At 31.2% G+C, this 14,263-nt stretch overlaps 2 long non-coding RNA genes across 2 annotated transcripts; one reads left to right on the plus strand and one right to left on the minus strand.

Annotated features, from left to right (window-relative positions):
• The first annotated feature begins 427 nt into the window (after nt 1-427).
• Nucleotides 428-1,126, plus strand: LOC148203837 (uncharacterized). Its single transcript, XR_015784194.1, has 2 exons — nt 428-756; nt 897-1,126. It is a non-coding gene; the product is annotated as an uncharacterized LOC148203837 (long non-coding RNA).
• A 12,707-nt stretch (nt 1,127-13,833) lies between these two features.
• LOC148203838 (uncharacterized) lies at nt 13,834-14,263 on the minus strand. Its single transcript, XR_015784493.1, has 3 exons — nt 14,187-14,263; nt 13,983-14,052; nt 13,834-13,896 (listed from the first exon to the last, which is right to left on the minus strand). It is a non-coding gene; the product is annotated as an uncharacterized LOC148203838 (long non-coding RNA).

Consider the following 14,263-nt stretch of genomic DNA (forward strand, 5'->3'; position numbering starts at 1 on the left):
CAGAAAGTATTCGATATGCGAAGGGACGAGACCTGCACACACATAATCACGTAGCCTCATTATTATATTGACCTAAATTTGAACATGGAGGATAATGCATGTCTTCACTATATATGGTAAAAAGAAATGCTCATTAATCATGTCTGGCTCAATATTGAACAACTATTTCTTGTTTATATAGAAATTAGGGATAAACATGAAGAGAAAAATTGCCTTTTGACATTAATGAAGCATCTTTATTTTTTCTAGTATATAACGACAGTGAACAGAGATATATGCAATATGGTGTTGTGATCATTGTGGCCCTTAACAAGCGTTACTTTATGAGAAACTAATTATACTATGTACCCTACTTTTTGAAAAAGATTAAACAAACATGCTATGATCATAGTGGGTTATAAATTATTGAAATGGGGCACTGCCTTGACAACTTTTGAAGCTATTCTCTGATCTTCTGCACTTTCCTTAGACCATAAAACATGGCTATGCAGGGATCTAAGACCAGTTTTGTCCTCATTCTGCTACCTCTTCTTCTGTCTTTCATGTGTCAAGAGATTGTCGCAACGGGAAGATTAAGAAACATGGAGGGTTGTGCTTCCACCGGCATTGCATGCCATGCCAAGATCACTGCGTCCTATGATCCTCCTCAAATGGACCAATACGATGAAGCTTATGTTTCTCCACCTCATGATGATTACGATTATGACTTCTACAGAAAACATGGTGATATTCCAAGCCCTGGTGCTGGTCACTAAGGTCAGTGTTCATCTATTCATAAACCTTATATTGTTTTAGTTAATTAATGCACACACACACACTATGTTGTCCTTTTTGATCTTTTTTTTCAAAGTTCAATTGACCATTTTGTGATACTGTTCTTGTGTTTGTTCTTGTAGATGGAGTTATACGATCGTGGTGTAATGGTTTCACAGAGCAGCTTGCATATTTTTGTCAAAATACGCCAGAGTTGTTTTATATGGATTGTGGGTATATTTTTGTTGCAGTTATTGTTTATAATGACATACAAACTCAGAATCAGATAATTTGAATTTATAAAGATTTGTTAATTTATGCCATGGTTGTGTATTTTATTTCTGTTAAAATAAATAATAAATATTTTTTTTCTTGTATCGTTTTTAATTTACCATTTGAACTTGAATCCAGTTCTTGATACCAGGCAAAGTTGAGAAACACTATGTTTCTTTTTTTAAATACTCAGTAAATGATTAGCACTGAGTATTTGAAAGTAATGGATTATATGCTAGATTATTCGCCCAATAGTTTAAACACTGACCCAATTACCATTTGAATTAACTTGTTAGCACTGTAAGCCCAATCACAATCCAATACCAATGAAAATCATTTCACCAGATTGACCAACGACGGATAGATCGGCCTTATTCCATGACCGCTCGGTCCACATTATATACTATACATTTTCTATGGTGGACGCATACATAATCTGTTTCTTCTATGTTTTTGTACAGTAGTTCTTCCTTTATTCCAAAATGCTAATATAAGTACTCATGAAATGTTTGTTCAGAGGAAGAATGGCTACACCTTGCAGAAATGTTTCACACTTGCCATATTTTCAATATTTTTTTAAAAACATCTTAAAATACCTTGATTAACTAAATTAAACTGTTCGTTTTAAATTTGAAATATAATTTATGCAATCATCATGAATAATATAGTTTATATACTCAATTTTTTTATTTAAATATATAACTTTTTTTATCGTGTACCATACATAGAAGAAATCAGTTCTAAGTTAAAGTTTTATGAAAATCAGAAGTTAATTTTATAGGATTTATAACAACAAAGTGTATTTTTTTTTAGTTTAAGAGTTGGCTATGATTATTATTTTTGTAATACTACTCAGTTGGTTAAAATAATCTGATTTATGTTATTTTTATTTTTAAAAACTTACAAACATAAAAAGCCTTTAACATATATTTAAAAAATGATGTTTTTACTTGAAAAAAAGTGACAGAATTGGATATATAACCATTGTTTTCTTTCATTCATTATAGGTTTTCAATAAAAGACATGCATGCAATTGAAATAAGTACTCGAGTAGAAAAATAGGGAATGACCACTTTTTTATATTAAACATTTTCACAGCATATTAGGAAAACTCAATCTCACTTACTAAGAATGATTTAAAATATCACTTTGTTCTCGCAATGAAAAGAGTTTAAATTGCGTGTATTTGTATATACATATATTAAAATGTTAAAATTAAGTTTGCTTGTGTATTTAAATGTTAATTTTTAAATCTGAAAAAAAAAACAAATAGAGCAAACTTAAACATTAAATTTTAAAACCTATTCGAAGAAAAAAAAAATTCTATGTCATAGCAGATAAAGTTGTGAATTGAATATTGCACAGGCAAGTATTATGTTCTTAAGGGCTGCAAAAACATAAGTCCAATTCTTTAAAATGGAAGCTGTAAAGGCTTTTTCTTTCTGCACTTCTTATTCTTATTCTTCTCTTTACACCCCTGAAAAATTCATAATCTCCATGTATCCTTGTTAAAAAATTAATAAACCTAAATAGCTTTCGGAATTCACCTTTCTTAGAATATATTTTCCGAAAGATAAAATGTCTTTCAAAATATACTTTTGAATGTATCTTTTTAATATATTTTGTAATGTATTGAAAAAATAGATTCTGGAAAGATAAATCCGAAATCCTGATGATCATAATCTTGTTTGCTTATTCTTGATTATGTTCCTACTCTCTCTCCATTATTATCTTGTCATGGCATGTAAAGTGAAAGAAGACACAATTCTGCATATTCCTCTTCTCTCCGTCATTCTTCTCTCATGGCGTGTGAAGTGAAGGAAGACGTTGTAGCCGACTTTGAAGAAGAGGCAGAAACGGAGGCAGAAACGGAGGCAAAAAGGTGTGGTGTGTTGCTGCTAGGTACAGGGGCTGCAAGAAATATAGAAGGTGCGGGAAGAAAGGATCAGTTGTGAAACCAAAGTACAAATCGAACCATAGCGCATTTGGAAACAAGCTTTTACTTCCTCCACTCCCAGTTTATTAACTACACCTCTACAATTTTAAAAATAATAATGACTTTTGGATTACCTATTTTAAAAAATTTCACAAACAAACCTTCTAAATAATTTGCTTCAACAAATATTTTGAAACAAAATATTTTAGAATATATGAAATACTTTCTTAAACAAATTTTCTAAAATAAGTTTTTCAAAATATATAAATACTTCTAAGAACATATCTTCTCTAACAAGTAAGGATCGCAATACAGATTTTCATTTATTACCCAATTTGCAAAAAATCTTCAATTCTTTACTCTTTTCATTTCATTATATATCGAATACTTAATTAAAAAATATTTATCGATTTTTTATAACTCATGAATACGTGAATAATTTAAAAAAAGATATTTTATAAATTTTTAAAATAAATTTAAATAAAATTAAAACATATAATATATAAATTTAATTTAATTTTAATTTTAATTAAATTTAACATAATGAAATATAAATTTTACTCTTAATTTTAATTAAATTTAACTTAATAAAATATAAAACAAATTTTAATTTTAAATTTTTATTGGTAAGAGATACTCATGGATATGGATATTATGATATCTCAACCAACCTCTTTATAAATAAGTATTAAAATACCTATTACCTATTACTCACAAGTAAATATTTACTAATACTAACAATCTGCCATAGGTACTAACTATCTGTGTAACACCATTTTAGAATGTCACGTGTACTTAATTAACTTAAGAAAAAGTGATTTATGTTACCATCATGAAATAATGAAAAATAAAAAAAAATATTTCATTATCATGAAAATATTAAAATTATACAAAAATAACAAACAGTCCAAGTACATATTATAATAATGTACAAAAAATTTCAAATTAAATTATATTATTGTCTCAAGTATATTTTAAAAATTTCCCTATAAGATTTTTTGACACATCTCCTCGCTTTAAACAGACCAGAATCATCTATAACATCATCTGCTCGTGTATAATGACACAACTTATATGATTATCGCACAAATACAAACAAATAGGATGAGCTAACCAGAAATAGTTTTGCTCACCCACACTTCTCAAATATTTTATTTCAATCCATGAAATCAGATAACATTCATGAAACACTACAATGCATCACCACCTAGCGATACTAAATAATATCACACAAAATCATATCACCACCAAATGATATCAAACAACATCACACAAAACCACACCACCTCCAAGTGATACCAAACAATATATCATCCTCTTGTAATCCGCCATCACACCACCTCCTTACTAAAGCAGCTCGGTTTGATTATGCTTCCATAAGCCTTATAAGTAACATTATGCTTAAATCCAAAGCCTTACGATCAGACCTCCCTCTGCTTGCTTTCCTAAGCCTTAGAAGTACTTTGCTTGAGCCTAAAGTCTTACGATCAGGATTTGTTTCCCCCGCTTTCATAAGCCTTACGAATATCAACTCTACTTAAGCCCAAAGCCTTACTGATAAGTATGATAAATACTTATTATTCATTCTTATTTTTAACCTTAAATTTGTATTTATTAATGTATTATGTGTTTTCCTCATAGGAAGATGTAAATTTTTCTGTTTAGTTCAAGTTAAATATTATGTGATCTTTTGTAGATTATTGTGTAGGAAAATGGAGATTGAAAGAGGATGAGAGATTGATGCTAGGATCCTTTTCGCTCAGCCACATTTTGTTTGCCCAATGAAGAAGAAAGATACCCGCTCAATGAGATAGATAAGTTAAAAGCGAAACAAAAGTTGATTCCCAACCATCAAATGTGTATTCTCGCCCAGCAAGAGGTTAATTTTTGAAAGTGATTTAGTCATGAAAGAAAGAAAGAAAGAAAGGGAGTTCTGGTGTATGGAAATGCAGAGAAACTCATATTTAAATCAAAAGATGATCTATGGCATCAAAACTTTGTTCAATCTACCAATTTTATCCAAACTTGTCTGTTCTAGATGTTTAGGAGTAGTTAAACTCCCATTTCATTAGGATTAGATGTAATGTATTCAAACTTATGTAAATTTTCTTGTACAATAGAATATTTGTTCGTTCGTATGTTCTATATGAATATTAATGTGTATGTTGGAATATCATGCATTTGAATGTATCTTGTGAGAACTAATGAACCTTGTTTCTCAACACCAAGAGGGGGGGTGAATTAGTGTTTTATAACAATGTGCACTTTTTAAATCTTTTTCGCCAAATAGAATTATCTTGAAATCTTTCTTATGCAGTAAGCAAATATGTATGCAATGAAATTGGAAATGTAAAGAGATAAGGATAGAAAATCAAACAGAGTTTTTATCCTAGTTCGACCTCAATGCCTACATCTAGTCACCCTCCCAATCAACTTTAGATTAGAGAATATTTCACTATAATGATCAGAGTATTACAACCAAGGCTTTACAGAGCACACTCAAATGTAAACACCTTACAAACTCTCAATCAAATATAGAACAAAATACACCTGTAAACACAGCTTTACAAAGCACACTCAAATGTTTCACTATCTCATGCTTTTCCATTATTCATATAGTTTCTCCATGTCTATGGGGAACTAAACTCTATTTGTTGTTGGGGATGATGTAACCTTGTGAACTCTCATGTATTTGAATTGATTCTTAATTTATATGTTTTTTCATTAATTGTTAGGGAATGCATCTGTTTCAATGCTTGCTCTATATAACTCATTTAGTAGCATGATTTATGAATTGCATGAGTGTCGGGAGGTTCCTTACAATTCAGGTTCTTGTTGAATTCTACCAAGGGTAATATTTCTCAAGGATGAGGGTATGAGTACTTGGTCGTCATAAGCTCTTGATCTTTAGACTTAATTTTCTAGGAACGCTAGGAATTGCACGAACTAGGAATTAAGGCAGACTTATTGCGCCGAGGGATTGGGTTCTAAGTAATTTAGTGAGTGACGTTAACATTAATGTAAAAAGAAGAATTCTTATATACATGAGAGTAAACTTGGTGAAATCAAACTCTAAAAACATATTCATCTCATATTAAACCACATTCGTTCATCTCTGTGTTACTCTACTATTGATCAATTTGCATTCATATTTAATTTTATGTCTTTGCATTTGAAACCAACAATCTTGTTTTATTTAAGTCTTAATTAATCGAGTTATCACACAACTGTTTAGTGACGAGAGTCTTCTGGGATACGATACTTGGTCTTACCATTTTATATTACTTGTGCGATTTGGTACACTTGTCAATCCATCAACACAAACACACGAGTGTTAATCGATTTAACAACTTATGCAATCGATTCAAACTAGCTATTTTTCTACAATTAAAAAACCAAGTTGTCTAATTACCTTAATTGATTACTACAACTATAATCGATTATGTCAGCAGATATGCTTTTGTGCTTGTGGTTTTCATTACACATAACATACAGTGTGCATACACAGATATAATTACATCATAATCACAATAGTATGCATAAATCACACAGTATGTTCAACATATGCATTTGTCACAATATATGCATTTATCACAGTAAGCATGTACAAATTCACATATGTATAACGCAACCCAGAAACATTTTTTTGTTGTGACATTACAACATTCATGTGTTGTTGCTATTAATGTGTTGTCATCATCAAAAACATCATAACAGAGATTTGGGTTCAGCTATCACATTGCTCCCCCTATCAACAATCTCCCCCTTTTTTTATGATGCACAACCATGAATGATAAAATAACCATGATGTACAATACACAATGAAAAATTGTTTCACACAGTTTCAAACAATCTCATTCAATTTCAATTATTTCTCCCCCTTTAGGCATTAGCAAGAAAGGATTTATAGCACATAGTAATTGAAACATAGAGACATTTACTCATACAGAGATGCATCGGCATATGTAAATAGAAAAATATGATGCTCCCACAGTCAATAGTGTTCACATGATATTAATTTCTTCCCCTTTTAACATGTGAAAGTCATTTAACATAATACAAAACTCCCCTTATCAATATGCTTATCATATTTCAGTATAAGAGTTGCATGCTAGAGATCTAATAGAGTATATATCATTCAAACACTTTCAAGCAGTGTATCAAACAAATATCACAAATATCAGAGCATTTTAGATACATCTTGAAACAAAGCAACCTAGTGTTATCATCCATAAAATCATATCAGATACACAATGGATTTTAAATAATGAGATTTATGATCAATAAACACATACACAATCATAAGTCATGGTTTAAAGTAAAAGATTTAGCAGATAAGAAACTTCAAACCACTTGACGAAATTCAATCGATTATGAATCTCTTTTTAATCGATTCAGTTTTGTAGTGCATTATAAAATATCCCTTTCATCTCATCAATTAGTCAATGCTCCTGCATAATCTTTTTCATCTTGACTAGATCAAGTGTTAGTTCATATGCAGTGTAACTAAGAAGTAATCAATATCACAAAACAAGTATGAATATGCAATGTAATGATGTAATAATGAAATGTTCAATTGCTATCACACAAGTGAACTAATTGATTTAATCAATTCATATAATCATTCACAGATTACAGATTGATTTCCAAAAGATAATTTCATTGATGTTAAAAAGATAAGTACAATCAAATCAGAAATCAAAATGGCTTAAGAGCCACTGACTGCAAAGCAAAATAGACAGAAACATTAAGTCAATTTAAATTTCCATTGAGCTAGATTTATCCATAGGATCCTCTTTACTTGACTCATTACCTTCTTCTGAACCTTCTATTGAAGAAGAACTTTCTACAAAATTCTTCATGAGTTCATTCATTTTGTCTTCTATTCGACACATAGATTTCTTCAACTTCCCAGTTCTTTCATAAGTTCTTTTGAATTTTTTCATAACAAATTTTTCAAATTCAGATTTGGGAGTGAATGAGATAGAATCTTTATCTGAGTTAGATGATTCAATTTCTTTTCTGACTTGAGTCTGAACATCCCTTAATACCCACCAATAACAATTTTCTTCATACCAATACATGTCAGTATTGTTTTTCCAATCTCATTGGTCTTATTGCAGACACCTATGGTTTCATCAGTAAGAACAACATGATGAAGCTTCAATGCTTTACTGATGAATACTCCATATGGTAAATTATACGCATCATTGATTCCAATGTCAATCATATGTTTCTTGAAAACAACAACCCAATTAGTTGGCATTTTTGTTTGTATAGCATTTAGCAGGAATAAGTCTTCTGTTGACAATCTATCACGCAAATAACACCCAGGTAGCAGTAGCCATGCAAGGATGTATGCACACATATTTTCTTCCTTATTCAACCCCTTATCCAGATATACCTTGCCTCCTTTGTACCTGCCAGGATATCTGAGACAATCTTTATATATTTGCTTCTTTGTAGTCCACTTTTTATGCAAAAAAATCTTGCATATGAGACATGCAACCTTTAGCTTTAAGTTGAGCAACAAGTAGCCAAACATCACCATTGACGACAATATCCACACCCTTTACACGCGAATGGATATCACCATTGATGACTTTGAGATTATTGTAGAATACTTCAACTAACTCAAGATAGCAGTCCCCTTTCATCTGAACAAAATCTGCAAGTCCCTGATGAGCAAGCCATTTAGGAAATAAAAACCCTTCACCTCTGAACAGAAACAAATCAAGTGACTTATGTGGAACAATTGTATTGATTTTTCTCCAGCACATGAACCTTTCTCGAGCAGCATCGTCACTTATCCATCTAGTCGGGCTTGCATTTCTTTTTGTCCGGGCAACCTTCTTGCAACGTTTGGCAGATAAGGATGAAGCCATTTGAGTAGGATTTTATGGAAAATCTTTCTCAGTTTAGGGTTTTCACTTTATAGTTTAGAAAGCAATGAGTGCATAGCCAGATTTTCAACAACAAGAATTTATACAGGCACGCATCCAATTATTATAGGAACAGGCCCATTTAATATTTTTAAAAGCAGAAACTACATTTAACACTTCAGAAAAAGAAATCCCAGAGAAAACATTTTAATCGATTATGTTAATTTTGAAGTCGATTAAGTTCTGCATCACAATTTCACTTAAGACAGAAAGCACAAACAAATAGTTCAATCGATTTCACTAATAATGTAATCGGTTAAAATTTGTGAAACATGTTTTTCATCCAAAAACTTCAAAAAAACAAGCACACATCACACTACATACATTCACAAACAACAATGATGCATGAATGGTTGAGTTTACAAAAACAGATGTTACCACAGATAGTTACTCAAGAAACTTTGATATGTTCAAATTTTAAATGCATCCTTGAGCTCTATCTGCTTCTGAATCAACTTACTTCCCTGCAAAACTTGTAAATGGTTTTGTTGCAGGTACCCAAATAAACTTGGGGCCTTTTTTGTTAGTTACAGGAACTTTTTCTTTAGGAACCCATTTGTACTTCCCTTTAGGAACACCAATTTTCCTACAATAACAATTCCTTACTGTATGGCCAATAGTATTGCAGTAAAAACAAGCATTGGTTACAGGTTTGCTTATATTAATAAATTTCTTAGAGTTAGTTCTTCCACTCTTAGCCTTAAAACCAATGCCTTGCTTATAAATAGCTCTGCCCTGTGACCTTAACACAACTTCTAGATTATCTCTACCAAGAGTAAAATTAGCCAATGTGCTTGTCAGATATTCTATTTTTTTAACATTAGCGTTGCAATTTTCACAATCTTTTTCTACAATCTTAATTTTTGTTTTAACAGTTTTAGCAGATTGTAAAGCAAGATCCAGTTCATTTCTAAGTTTATCATTATCATCCACAAGGTTATTGATTCAATATTCAAAGTCTTTTATTTCAGAGTTTAATCAATTAACCTTGTACTGGAGTCTCATTACCTCTGCATGTAACTCTTGAAATGCGTCCAATAATTGATAATATCTGTCCTCAATCGGCTTATTTTCAAAGTCGCTTGTGCTGCTTTCAGAACATACGGATCCAGCCATGAAGCATAAATTTAACTCTTCTTCTATTCTTTGATCATCATCACTTGATGTGTCACCATCACTGTTCTCCCAGGCAATGTAAGCCTTCCTCTGCTAGCTTCTTCTCCTGTCTTGAGTTTATTTTACCTCAACCTTTTGGTTGTTCTTCAAGTCTGGACAATTTGGCTTGATGTGTCCTTCCTTTCCACACTCATAGCAAGTGATAGTGGTGATCTTTGCATTCCTTTTGCCTCCCTTTGAGTTTCCTACAAAGTCAGTTACAACATTTCTATTTTTCATAAACTTGGTAAATTTCTTTACCATCATATTCACTTCCTTTTCAGAAATGTCTGCATCAGAATATGCATCAGAATCTGCATCTGATTCAATTCTTCTAGAGGTCTTCTTACTGATAGCTTTGAGGGAAATAGACTGTTTCTGCTCAGTCTCCTCTTCTTCCTTCAATCTTCCCAGCTTCAGCTCGTGTTCCCTAAGCTTACCAAACAATGTAGTCATATTCATAGTAGTTAAATCTTTGGATGCACATATGGCTGTTACCTTTGGCTGCGAACTTCTGTTGAGACTCTTTAAAATCTTGATGTTGATTTCCTCCTTCTCAAAAGCTTTCCCGAGAGCCATTAAGTGATTAAAAATGTGAGTAAATCTTTTCTGCACATCATAGATGGTCTCTCTAGTCTTCATTCTAAACATCTCGTACTCTTGCACCAAGGAGTTCTTTCTTGCTCTCTTTACTTCATTCGTGCCTTCGTGAGTTACTTCAAGTACTTCCCACATTTCTTTCGCACTCTTGCATTATGATACCCTGAAAAACTCATCCATAGTAAGAGCAGAAGATATAGATTTCTAGCTTTAACATCATATTGTGCTCTTCTGTTTCCTCTTGACTCCACTCAGAAAAGTTTTTCAAAACAGGTTCACTACAAGAAAAATCACAGTTACATACGGTCAAAATCCGTATATAACCTCCAAAATCCGTATATAAAATGATATTACATACGGATTATATACGGACAAAAATCCGTATATAAAAGACGCGTAGGTAAGGTATATACGGATATATCCGTATATAATTTACATACGGAAAAATCCGTATATAACTTATATACGGAAAAATCCGTATATAATTTACATACGGAAAATCCGTATATAAAATCCGTATATAATTATATACGGAAAATCCGTATATAAAATCTGTATATAATTATATACGGAAAATCCGTATATAATTATATACGGAAAAATCCGTATATAATTTATGATTTTATAAAAAAAAATAGGCGATTCTGCATCTGCATTTAATAGTTATGAGTTTCAATAGCTGATAAAAGTCAACATAACTAACAAATTGCCAAAAATCATCTAATATAGATAAACATTTATAACTATTTAATAAAAGATATAATTCTCTGAAAACTTTCAACATTTATCAAAAATAAGACATAAGTTTCGAGCTAAATGGTTTCTATATCCAAGAAAAGACAATGCAAAAGTAAAAAAGTTGTACAAGAAAATATATAAGGATCCTATACTTGAATGAATAAATAAAAAATCTGTCCAAAATGGTAAAATATCAAAGTCTAAAGGCAGAGAAAGATGTTTACAACAACTACAATATCTTCTCTAGATAGAAAAAGATGTCGCCTTGCGCTATTCTTTTCCAAACATGATGTCTAGTCCATTGCTCAATTTCGCATAATGTGAAATGTTATAGGGTAAAAAGTTATCACCGTGTCAATAGTTGTCAAAGCAAACTGCTCCAATACCATCACTTTGCCCCGACCTACAATAATAAGGAAAAAAAGAAATACAATTAATACTTTTAAAAAATTAATTAAAAGATTCTGCACTTAACTCATTAAATTAATAGAAATTTATTGTCACTTTTTGCGAGGAAGACTTTTTTCTTATTTTCTTTTCTTAAGAGTTTTTATCTAAAATATTATGAAAAAGAAGTCAACTAATTAATAACAATTGAATCCAAATTTGCAACAAGATTATACTAAAATCACAAGGTATGGTGCATAATATTAGTTCAAACCTCTTGGTATATTCACACGTTCATACATCCAAATATAATTAATTTTGCAGCAATCCAGTTAATACTTTTAATATAATATACTAATAATCCCAAAGGAAAAAGTTTATTACAAACCATCTAATATATATATATATATATATATATATATATATATATATATATATATATATTATAATATTTTACACCCAAAATTTGAAATGAAAACTTATCTTAGCTTGCTATATAATATATAACGTAATAAATGTAATATATATAACAATATATCAATCAAGACTAACATCCCATACAATAAATATATATGCCCTGCATCCACACTATACAAATATATATTAAACAAAATTTTAACCAACTAATACAATAAAATATTTATGTAGCATTTGAATCAACACTCCCAGCCTTCATTCTCGTCTCTTCACATCAAAATAAAAACAATGAAGTGTAGTATAAGATTTGATAATACAAAATACAGAGTAGGAATATTAGTTTCAGTATAACTCATTATGCAGTAACATCAGTACTCATAAACTATAAATGAGGACAAAAAATTGAAAAAAAAAGAAATTCCAATGATTTTCTCAAATTAGCAACAAAAGTTTCTTGAAGTACAACAAAAAGGAGCAAAACAAGAGACAATAACTAACCAGGAAATATCATTGCAATAGGCCATGATCGAAGCAGATTCAGTAACAAGTCTATATCAGAGTCTGCAAATTTACTAGAATGATAATGTGAAGTATCTTTCAGAATTTTAACAATGGCACCCAGTATGGAAACATGGAGCTCAGTCAAAGACAAGTTCTGCTTTTCCTGCATGAGATTCAAAAAATATAACCAATTTACACAGCACACTTTATTTTTGAATTCATGTATGCTCCGTAAAAGTTGAAGCCCACTTGCTAAAATGTGCAGCTTTATTGTTATTAATTCTTATACATAGTTCATATGCAGAGTTTCTCATAGGTAGTTGGAAATCATGTGTAAGTCCGTATTAAAGGACATCATAAACTTCAGATTTCAAGTCTTTAATCAAAAGGCAGTTTAAGTTATCATCATCAACAAGCACATTGGAGTTCGAAATGATCATGGGTAAAGCAGACATGGAAGATTAAAACATTCCCCAATCCTGAACATGGCAACTTTGAAGTTCCTTTGGCCAAAAGTATATGATTTTAACTGTATCTATAACAAATTAATAACCAAAGAAAAATAAAACATCTACCATATCTACCTGGTCAGATTGTAATACATTATTGAACTCAATAATCTTTTTAAGAATCCCATCAAACTGAGCAGCATCAAAAACAAGCATCCCTTTCTGACAACAAAATTTAATAACAGGGTATGAGCTAAAAAATTACATAATAAGTCAAAGAGGGAAAAAGTACAAAGTTCCTCACAGAAATTGTGTTAAAAGAACTATTACACTACTTTAAGTACCATCCACTTCCAAATGGAATCAAATTACTCGTCCATTGAGCAACATTCTATAAAGATGATATGCTGGCCTAATAATTAAACCACTCATAAAAGAGGATGGTATATTCACATCAGACAAAGGGACAAATATTTTGAAAAGATTGACACATTCTCTTCTTCATAAATATGTCTCTACTATCTTAAGTACTGTGACTCCAGACTTCAGAGCATAAGCGAAAATCAAATGCAAGGAAAACATTCATAGAACAACAAGATAACTTCTCCTGATGTGGCACAAGAAAGTGAGTCTGTTCATTATTAAATCAGGATTAAACATGCTGCCTGTAGGTAAAAACATGTACCTGATCGATTGTATGGAAGCTTACGGATAGGCATACCATCACCAATATCCACATCAAACACTGAATAAACACAGGCAAAGTTTATAAGAAATGAATCTGCAGAAGGCAAACCTAATTAAGTGTTCAGGGAAGCAAAGAAAACTGACCATAATCATACTGAATACCATCAAACAGTTGGCGATTTGATTCCTCAGGTCCATCAACAACTTCACCGATCTTTAAGTAAACGAGAGTTGTTAATAAAAAATCTTATAATATCATCTATATTTGCCACTGTAACTTGGATTTCAATTAGGCAACAGAAATAGATAGTTTAAGTGAAATACAAAATATAGAACAGAGGGAATTACTTTATCCCACTTCTGTTCTCTCTTGTTCCATCCATATGCCACCCCATTATCCCCCTCTCTCACTATTTTTGTCTGGC

The sequence above is a fragment of the Vigna umbellata genome, chromosome 2 (genome assembly GCF_029865625.1).
Source record: "Vigna umbellata cultivar VRB3 chromosome 2, Vumbellata_1.0, whole genome shotgun sequence".
NCBI classification, from domain to species: Eukaryota; Viridiplantae; Streptophyta; class Magnoliopsida; order Fabales; family Fabaceae; genus Vigna; species Vigna umbellata.